At 41.9% G+C, this 9936-nt stretch overlaps 1 protein-coding gene across 1 annotated transcript in view; it reads right to left on the bottom strand.

Moving 5' to 3' along the window:
- The window catches only part of MAP7D2 (MAP7 domain containing 2), a 105004-nt gene that overhangs the window by 89797 nt on the left and 5271 nt on the right, over positions 1-9936 (bottom strand). Inside the window, exon 2 of the mRNA XM_077770528.1 lies at positions 1884-1942. The gene's annotated coding sequence lies outside the window, so the exon portion shown is untranslated. The remainder of the gene's footprint in view (positions 1-1883; positions 1943-9936) is intronic.

Genomic DNA, 9936 nt, shown 5'->3' on the forward strand with positions numbered 1-9936 from the left:
TTTAAATAGCCACCTGTGGCTAATGGCTACCATACTGGTCAGCATGAAATTTAAAATCCTAAACTTACAGGGGCTCCTGGGTGGCTCAGTCAGTTAAGCGTCCAACTCTGAATTTCAGTTCAGGTCATGATCTCATGGTTCATGAGTTTATAAGCCCCACATCAGGCTCTGTGCTGATAGTGTGGAGCCTGCTGGGATTCTCTCTCTCCCTCTCTTTCTGCCCCTCCTCTGCTTGTGCTCTCTCTCTCTCTCTCAAAATAAATAAATATTAATATATATATATAAATTTTAAAAATTCTAAACTTACAAACCTACAGTAGGCCACTCAACTCTCTTATCTTGCCAAAAGCCACATACAGTTTCCAAAGTTCCAGAAAACTGAATGATCTCTTGAGCTGTGGGCCAATTTGTGAAGCAAAATATCTAGCAGTGGGTGTTAAAGAGGGGTAGAAGACAAAAATAAGAATTTTCCTCTATTCTGTGTCCCCTGTGGAAAAATGCTAACAAAACAAACTGAGAAGANGAAAAAGAACCACCACTCCTATGCAGAAACTGAAGAGTATGGCCAAAGACAGGCCCTCCAGTAACAATTTGCTGAGTAACTGACCTAAGATGCTTTTATGAACATAAAGGGCTTCTTGACCTAGGAGGTAAAGGGTGTCTCTCTAGGCTCAGAGAATGCGGAGGAAAGGTCCATTGTTATGGAAAAAGTTAACACGCACCTACTTACAGGGGGCAGCACCCCACATTCTCTCTCAAGATCCCCTCCAGACCTGGAGCCCACAGAGGAGAACTCCAAAAAGCCAGGAATAGACACATGACTTCTCTGCAACTTGAATAAACCAGGTGGAGAAAAGAGGACATCCAGGAAGTCACTGGAACTCCATAAACATAGCCAACCTTCCTGGTGTGTGCGTCGGCCACACCACCAGGCCCAGGCATGCCTCCATTCTGGCACAGCTGGCTTGTTTGCAGATCAGCCTGTGAGTCTTATTCAAATCACTAAAGCTGTAACATTGTCAGTACGTCTAAATAGGGACCAACACATAAGCCCAACACAGGAACTCTTACCCTGAGCTAGTATTTTTCTCAAAAGACCAACTCCTTTATGATCTAAACACTGACCAGCCAGGTCTTGTCAAACAGAGAGGTTTTCTCTTGAGAGTCAAAGAAGTCGTCTGCCACATGGATGGCAAGGTTTGTCTCACACATGCCACACCCCAGAGGGTCAAAGTAATGCCAAGCTGCAGGAATGCTGCCAACACCTCAGTGGCCTGGAAAGACAAGACTGAGGCCCTGAAACTCACAGCTCTCATGAAACCAGGTGTGTGCCCAGCAAAGTAGACTAGGGAACAAACTAGAACACAGAAAGTGGTTACTCACATCAGGATGTTCCCAAAGGAAGCCACAATCCTGTCTGACTTTTGTCTAATACTAATTCCTCCTTCCAGGTTTATATCCCTAGTGCCAAGACATTTGCGCTCACCACTCGGTGTCTGGGGGCATTAGAAATTCTTTTCTACTCTGGCTTCACCTTCCTCAGAAATTCCAGCCTCAAGTCTTCAAAGCGGGTTTAAGTAGGGGCGCCTGGGTGGCTTAGTCGGTTAAGCGTCCGACTTTCGCTTGGGTCATGATCTCGCGGTTCGTGGGTTCGAGCCCCGCGTCGGGCTCTGTGCTGACTGCCAGCTCAGAGCCTGGAGCCTGTTTCAGAGTCTGTGATTCCCTCTCTCTCTCTCTCTGACCCTCCCCTGCTCACGCTGTCTCTCTCTCTCTCTCTCTCCTAGAAATAAATAAAAACATTTAAAAAAATAAAATAAAATAAAAACAAAGTGGGTTTAAGTCTACATACACTACATTCCTTGAGATCAAGAAACCCCACTCACCTTCTAGTCCATCCTTCTGCAAGCAGAAGCGGCAGTGTGCTGCTATACTGGATCAGAATCTAGGGAAAAGGAAAGCTTCAGATGCTGTAAAAGGTCCAGGGTCAAACTCTCCGGAAGCCTGCCTGCCGGAACTGCACTCCCTTCTTATTTACATATAAGGTGAAGTCTCCTCCAACCAACGCCCTCAGGAGTTGAGGCCTACATCTCCTTCTAGGGCATTACTCACTTACAGATTAACTATATTGGGAAAGACAACAGCATGTCAAAGCTAGAAACCAGGTTCTTTGCTCTGGTCCTATTTTTTATTTGGGAAAAACCCTACTTCAAGCCAGAGATGGGACTATAAGCACAGGCTTTCATTTACATCTTTAGCTCTGCTCACTCCTGTTAAAAAAAATGCCCTCTGTCATTTATCACCCAAGGAGGATTTACTGAACCAGCTACTACCTGCCTCATGAAGGATATACAGTTTGGCCAAGACAGAAGCACATAAACAAATATTTATAATCCTGATAAGATGCAAGAAAGCTTAATCAGAGCAAAAGAGGACACACTGACTGGAGGTGGTAGCTGTGGATGTACCCCACATTCCTACCAGAATGGCTAAAATTAAAAAGACTGACAATACCAAGTGCTGACAAAGATGTAGAGGAACTGAAATTCTCATGCTTTACTGATGGGAATGTAAAATAGTACAGCCATGTACCATTCTACCATTTAGGCAGGATAATGCCCTCCCTGCCATCCCTGTTGAGGTGTCCATGTTCTAATCCCTGGAATCTATGAAAATGTTACCTTGTAACAAAAAGGCCTTTGCAGATGTGATTAGATTAAGGCTCTCGAGATGGGGAGATTATCTAGGATTTTCCAGGTGGCCCAATGTAATCACAAGGGAGGCAGGAGAGTGAAGGTGAGGGAGAAGAAATGTGACCATGGAACCAGAAGTTGGAGAGAGATACTGGAAGATGCTATGCTGCTGGCCCTGATGACAGAGGATGGAGTCACAAACCAACGAATACAGACAGCTTCTAGAAGCTGGAGAAGGCAAGGAAATGGTCTCTTGCCCTGCAGCCTCTGGAAAGGTTCTACTGACACATATTTTTAGGATTTCAGACTTCCAGAATTATAAGATAATAAATTCGTGTTTCTACAAGCGATTACATTTGTGGTAAGTTGTTCAAACCACAATAGGAAACTACTTCCAACTCTTTGGAAGACAATTTGGCACTGTCTGCTAAAGCTGAACATATGCCTACCTTATGACCCAGTAATTCCACTCCTAGGTATGCAAGCAATAGAAATGCATTTGTATGGGCACCAAGAGATGTGTACAGGTAGGTTCATAGTAGTTTTAGCCAAAAGAATAAAAAGTTGGAAATCGCCCAAATGTCCATTAACAAGAGGAAGGATAAAACAAACAATAGTAGAGTCACGCTACAGAGTACTACTCAGAAATAGAAAATGAACTGCTGATATCTACAACGTGGGTGAATCTTAAAGACATAATGCTGAGTGAAAAAAAACCAGACACAAAAAAGTATGTACTTGATGAAAAGGTCCTGGAGATGGATGGCAGTGATGGCTGCACAACAATGTGAATATCCTTAATGCCAATGAACTTAAAAACTGCTAAAATACAGCACTATCAACAAAAGCCAAATTATGGAAAGAGCCCAAATGTCCATCAACTGATGAATGGATAAAGAAGATGTGGTGTGTGTGTGTCTGTGTGTGTGTATACACATACATATAATAGACTACTACTCAACAATGAAAAAGAATGAAATCTTGCCATTTGCAACAACAATGTGGATGGAACTGGAGGGTATTATGCTAAGTGAAATAAGTCAGTGAGAGAAAGAAATCATATGATTTCACTCATAAGGCGGAATTTGAGAAACTTAACAGATGACCATAGGGGAAGGAAAAATAAGATAAAAACAGAGAAGGAGGCAAACCATAAGAGACCCTTAAATACGGAGAACAAACTGAGGGTTGCTGGAGGGGAAGTGGGGGTGGGTGGGTTAAATGGGTAATGGGCATTAAGGAAGCACTTGTTGGGATGAGCACTGGGTGTCATTTGTTAAGAGATGAATCACTGGGTTCTACTCCTGAAGCCAAGACTACACTGTATGTTAACTAACTTAAATTTAAAAACAAAAAACTTGGGGCACTTGGGTGGCTCAGTCGGTTGAGTGCCGACTTCGGTTCAGGTCATGATCCTGTGGTTTGTGAGTTTGAGCCCCACATCGGGCTCTGTGCTGACAGCTCAGAGCCTGGAGCCTGCTTCAGATTCTGTGTCTCCCTCTCTCTCTGCCCCTCTCCCCCTCAAAAATAAACACTTAAAAAATCTTTTAAAAAACATATTAAATTAAAAAACTGCTAAAATACTGAGTTTTATGTTATGTATATTTTGCCACAAAAAAAAGACCTGCTACATGAATCCATTTTAATAAAGTTCAAAAACAAGCAAAACTAAACTAGAGTGAATAGAGGTGAGAATAATGATTACTTTGGGAGGGGCTAATGTCTAGGAAGAGGCAGGAAGAAGCCTTCTGGGTGCTGGAAATGTTTTTTTTATTTTGGTGTTGGTTACATAGGTGTATAGGCAAACATTCATCACACTGTATGCTTAAGATCTGTGCATTTTAGTTTCCAAATGCCAGTCCCACATTTATTTGCATATGATTTGATTTACCTGCATTAGCATGATCAACAATGTAATGGCAATGGAAAAGAAAAATCCACCAAAATTGTGTGGTCAGGGAAGGCTTCAGGGAAGAGGTGAAATGTGGGCCAAGTACTGAAGGATGAACATGGCAGATACAGAGAGGAAGGGAATTCTGGGCACTGGGAAGAGCAGGCCCATGAGCAGTGAGGTGCAAGTGGGTGTAGAGTATGCTAAATACTATGAGCTGCAGGTGGTCACTGGCCAGAAAGAGGGGGCTGGAGGGGTAATGGTGGTCCCCATCTCAAAATGCCTGGGAAACTCTATCAGCAGTTTAGACTGTACATATGCTAGGCAGATGTCAGAGGAGGTTAAGTAAGAGAATGACAAGATGGATCAATGACAGGAAGGTGACCTGGAGGGACAGAGACTCCCCTAAGGCTCTTGTAATAATGGTCAGGCCCCAGATGACAGGTCTGACCCAGGCAATAGGGATGGAGTCATAAGAGATGAAGGAGGCCTAACTCCCTACTTGGTTGTAATGGGGGAGGGAAAGGAGAAGGCTGGTAAGTCTGTTGGCTCCATGCCTATTTGACTGGTGATCCTCATAACACAAAGGTGAAGACCAAACTACCCTTGCCCCTCCCTCCTGAGCCACCAGTGGAGGATCACAGTTGCTAAAGAGTTGGAAAGCACCAGTGAGATTTCCTAGTGTACCATCCACAGACAAGCAACTGAGGTCTTCTCATGGGCTAACTCCTGAGGCCACAGTTTGTAAAGCACAAGCTGAAATGAGAGAGCTGAGGCTTATCTACTTTGGTGAGTATGTTCTAGAGAAGAGAGAACATGACTCATTCAGCTGTGGTGCCCAATGCCCCCAAATGCCCTCACCAACCTAACCTTCCACCACAGGGTTCTCTAGCCTAGGCTTATGGTCTCAGTCTCTGCCAATCTCTCATTAGAAAAGTTCTCCCCACAGCCTAACCAAATCCTGTACAGCTAATGGTTTCATCAAGTGGCTTGGTAATGCCTTCTAAGTCAATCTGACTTATCCTCTAACCAAGTTGTGCAACCAAAATTGAGGCAGGGACATAGAGGAATTGGCTGACCATGGGCACCCCAGGGCCACCAGGAGTCAGACAGAAGTCTTGGCTAGTAGATTTCATCAAGAACCTACGAGATCTGATATGAACCACAGAGGTAACTGTTGCGTTCTGTTTTTGATTGCCTGTGCACATCTGAGAGTGGTTGAATGACAAGGGCCAAATATCAGAACTTGTAGAGGAGAGATCAAGAATAGATGGATTTGAAATAACTTGTTTGAGGCCTGAAACTTATTCCTAATTTGTGATCCTAATCTGGCAAGGTTAGTCAACATTTAGTTAATTCACAGTCCAATTCAAAAGTCATTACCATGTGTGTCTATTTAAATTTAAATTAACAGGGCGCCTGGATGGCTCAGTAGGTTGAATGTCTGACTCTTGATTTTGGCTCAGGTCATGATCTCAAGGTTCGGGAAATTGCCCTGCAATGGGCTCTGCACTGTGAGTGCAGAGCCTGCTTAGAATTCTCTCTCTCCTCTCTCTCTCTGTCTCTCCTCTGCTCATGTTCCTCTCTCTCTCTCAAAATAAATTAAACAAGAAATGTATTAAATTTAAATTATCTAAAAATCAAATACAATTAAAAACTCAGATCCTCAGTGCTCCATAGTCACATGGTGACTGGAGGCTACCATATGGAACAGACACAGAACATTTCCATCCTCACAGAAACTTCTATTAGACAGCGCTGATCCCTGTGCATGGTATCTCCTGCTTGAATTGGTCTGATTATAAGAGGCATTTACTCTGAAATCATCTTTACACACCAAAGTGGAAAGAATCCTTTCAATTTTTAACCAATGAAGATGAAATTAGTTACCAAAAAGGACATTCAGCACTCCTTATTAGAAAGGCACCAAGTCTTTTCAGGTCCCTCAGTCAAAACCGAGAAAAAGTGGAAAACAACTAAGAGAAACGAAAGCTAACAGGGTAGAGTGAAACAGTCCACATTCTGCTCTCTTGACTGTTCTTCTATACAAAGAGCTAATCTCATCCCAGAAGATTAGGAATATGTGGAAATTAATGGACCATTAATAAGAAGCAATTATTCTTTAGAAAAAATTCATGACTGACAAAAACAAAATCAAGTGAAGTAGAAATTTAGGTGGGTGAGAAGGGGAAAAAAGGAGAACAGAAACATGTTTTGCAGTAAGAAAACTGCAATTAGAATCAGTAATTTTTTAAAGAGGGTTTTTATTCTAAGAATGTAACTAAAACAGCTTAAATACTATTGGTTACCTAGCTAATGAAAATGATCACCTAAATAACACATACCTCTAATGGGTGGGGAGGGAAAAATTACCCAAGTGGAAATAAAGCTTCCAATGAAGGCTGCCATAATATTTCACCACCAACTGTCACCCTTGACTGGCGCTCAAGAGAACCCAACACACACACAACTAAGGTAGAAAAGAGCAAAAATCTAAGAGACAACACTATCCCCATGCACAAGGGTGGTTCCCTCTCTAGCAAGCGGAATGCATGACTGGGTGCTCAGGAAAGAGGACAGGAATCTTGGGGGGAGGAGGTAAAAAATAAATCCAAGAGAATCCTGTTTTGTCTAGTTTACAATTCAGATGGCTGTTTCAAGTTAAGGGTGCATATTAAGGTGCTGTTTTGAAACAGGGGTACAAAGCACTACTTAAGTAAGGGCTTTTGGTGCCTGGTAAAAGACACAAGCTACAGAGGCATTTCCTGCTCTGTTTATTAATTTCAGGTAATTATTTATGTCCTCTTTTTTTTTTTTTTTTTANGCTATGAACATGCCCTCCTTCTTTTTGTCCTTCTGCTTATATAAAATAGAGCAGAAATAAATATGAAAAATAAGTGAGAAAGAGAAAAACAAGAGTAAAGTTAGAGAAATGGAGCTAAGAAGAAGTTACGTAGGGCTACGCACTGATGATGTAGAGCCTGCTTGGGATTCTCTCTCTGCCCCTCCTCTGCTCACATGTTCATTCATTGTCTCTCTCTCTCCCTCTCAAAATAATAAACATTTAAAAAGAAAGAAGGAAGTTTATCCAATATACCTACCACAGGAACTGGGGTTCCACACTGGTAGACTTGCTGAGCCAATAGTTAACTCTTAAAGACTTGGTGTCAAAGGTAGACAAAGACAAACTGCTCAGCAGGAAGACAACTCGGCTTGGGCAAGGACTTGTCCCACAGGCCCTGAAAGTGAGTGCTAGCTAACTGGCTCTGCCCAACTAAGTCCCTTTATAGTCAGTGCCAGCTCTCTCACATAATCAAACCTAGGTCACAATAGGTGGGACCAGCCCAAGAATTCACTGGAACTATCCAATAATGGGGTCCCCAGAAGTGGTTGACGGGACCAGCAAGTATCTGTTGCTCATCATCAGCTTCTGTAAACAAGCATTAGGAAGGTACAATACCAACTTTGGGGGGAACTGACCAGGCCTGACCTCACAGAGCCCATCCCAATCCAGCTCAGCAAATCCCACCCACCAAAGAGGATTCTCCACTGGACCCCAACAATGAACCTGGGAGATCCTGAGCTGATTACTACTGCTGTCCTCTCCCACCCTTCTATCAATATTCTACCATGCTTTCCATGGATAACAGCTCAACAATTACCACAAAGTCAAGCTCACCCTCTTTCCACATCTTGTCGGGTCCCCATGACAACAATCTGTGTGAGGATCTTACCACGTGCCCGCACTGCAGAAAGTGAAAGCAGCTTCTTCCTTCAAGATCCTGGGGATCAAGCCTGTTTGGCCTTATTGTAGGGGAGACCATTTTATCAAAGTATCTTTCCATTTCCACTAAGCCCACCCAGGCTGGACTGAATACCACAACACATATTCTGCTCTTCGTACCACCCTTGACCAGCACTCAATACCGCCATGCCCTATGTGACCATGGTCTCATTCCTAGACCAAAAGAACTTTCTGCCATGATGGAAATGCTCTAGATCAGTGACTGCTGTCTAATATGCTAGCAACTAGCCATAGTTGGTTACTGAGCACTTGAAATGTGACTAGTCCAAATGAAGATGTGCTGGAATATAAAATATATACTGGTTTTGGAAGACTCACTGCAAAGAATAGATTATGAGGTCTCTTATTCATAATTCTTCATATTAATTACATTTTGAAATGATCATATTCTAGGTATACTGGGTTAAATAAATATTATATTAATTTCATCTGTTTCTTTTTACTTTTTTAAATGTAGCTATTAGAAAATTTAGGACTATATGTGTGGCTACCATTCTATTTGTATTAACCAGCACCAACCTATACTACTATTTAGTATTTTTCTATCATTGCGTGTTCATTTTCTACTCATTCTGAAAATATTCATGAAATTACAGTTTGATTACAGTTTGATGTACTAGTTGTATTTTTAAAATACAGTTTTCAAACCCACAGAACTATTAACCTAAAACTAAAAAGATAAATTTATCCACATGTAACCTAAAGTCCTCTTGAGTACCATCCCCTTTGGGAAATACTGGCCTAGGGCAGAGCTACTCATAGTGTGGCCTGTGGACGGATGCCAGTCTTCTTACTGTTTGTCATCATTCACAATAAGGACATAAATTGAGAGCATACATTTAGAAACATTTAGAGCAATTTGATAGTGTAATCTAATATCCACTGATATCTTGGAATCTAATATCTAATCTAATATTAAAAGTCACGAGTTGTATTTTCCATGTTTTTTTACATTTTATTTTTCTAGTAAATATTTTTTATTGTATTTTACCAAGATATTAATCAATAGCAGATTAGAAATTAGGGGGGAAAAAAACCCCAAAATGGTCGTCAGAATTAGTTTGAGATACACTGGCTTAGAGTATAAGAGAATCTTCCGTGGTCCTTCCAGAGTGATGACCCAAGAACTGCAATCCTCAGTCACACCCAACAGTGTCCTGATACAACAAAGTATACTAAGGAGATATTCCAGAGCCCTACAATGAAGGCTGGCACAGAAAAAGTGAGGAGTTAATACCTGGCAAACCAGAAATTCTGTAAAATGGAACCTTTCCTCCTCTAAGCATTGTAATTCATAAAATTTTTGCTGTGATTCTAAGAAATGTGGGTCCTCATTACTGTTGGGGAGAAAACCTGTGCACCAAGGAAAAGGCATACAATATCCCTAAAAAATATGGACCAACAGCACTGAGCTAGATCTCAAGAGGGGTACAGAAGATGTGAGAGGCATGGCTCATTTGCTAAAGGAGTTTCTTATAATGTATCTGGAAAGGCACAGTGGCATGAAGGTTAAGAATACTTAACCTTGGAGTCAAACATACTGGCTTAAC

This window comes from Crocuta crocuta, unplaced genomic scaffold (genome assembly GCF_008692635.1).
Source record: "Crocuta crocuta isolate KB4526 unplaced genomic scaffold, BGI_CrCroc_1.0 scaffold312, whole genome shotgun sequence".
Lineage (NCBI taxonomy): Eukaryota > Metazoa > Chordata > Mammalia > Carnivora > Hyaenidae > Crocuta > Crocuta crocuta.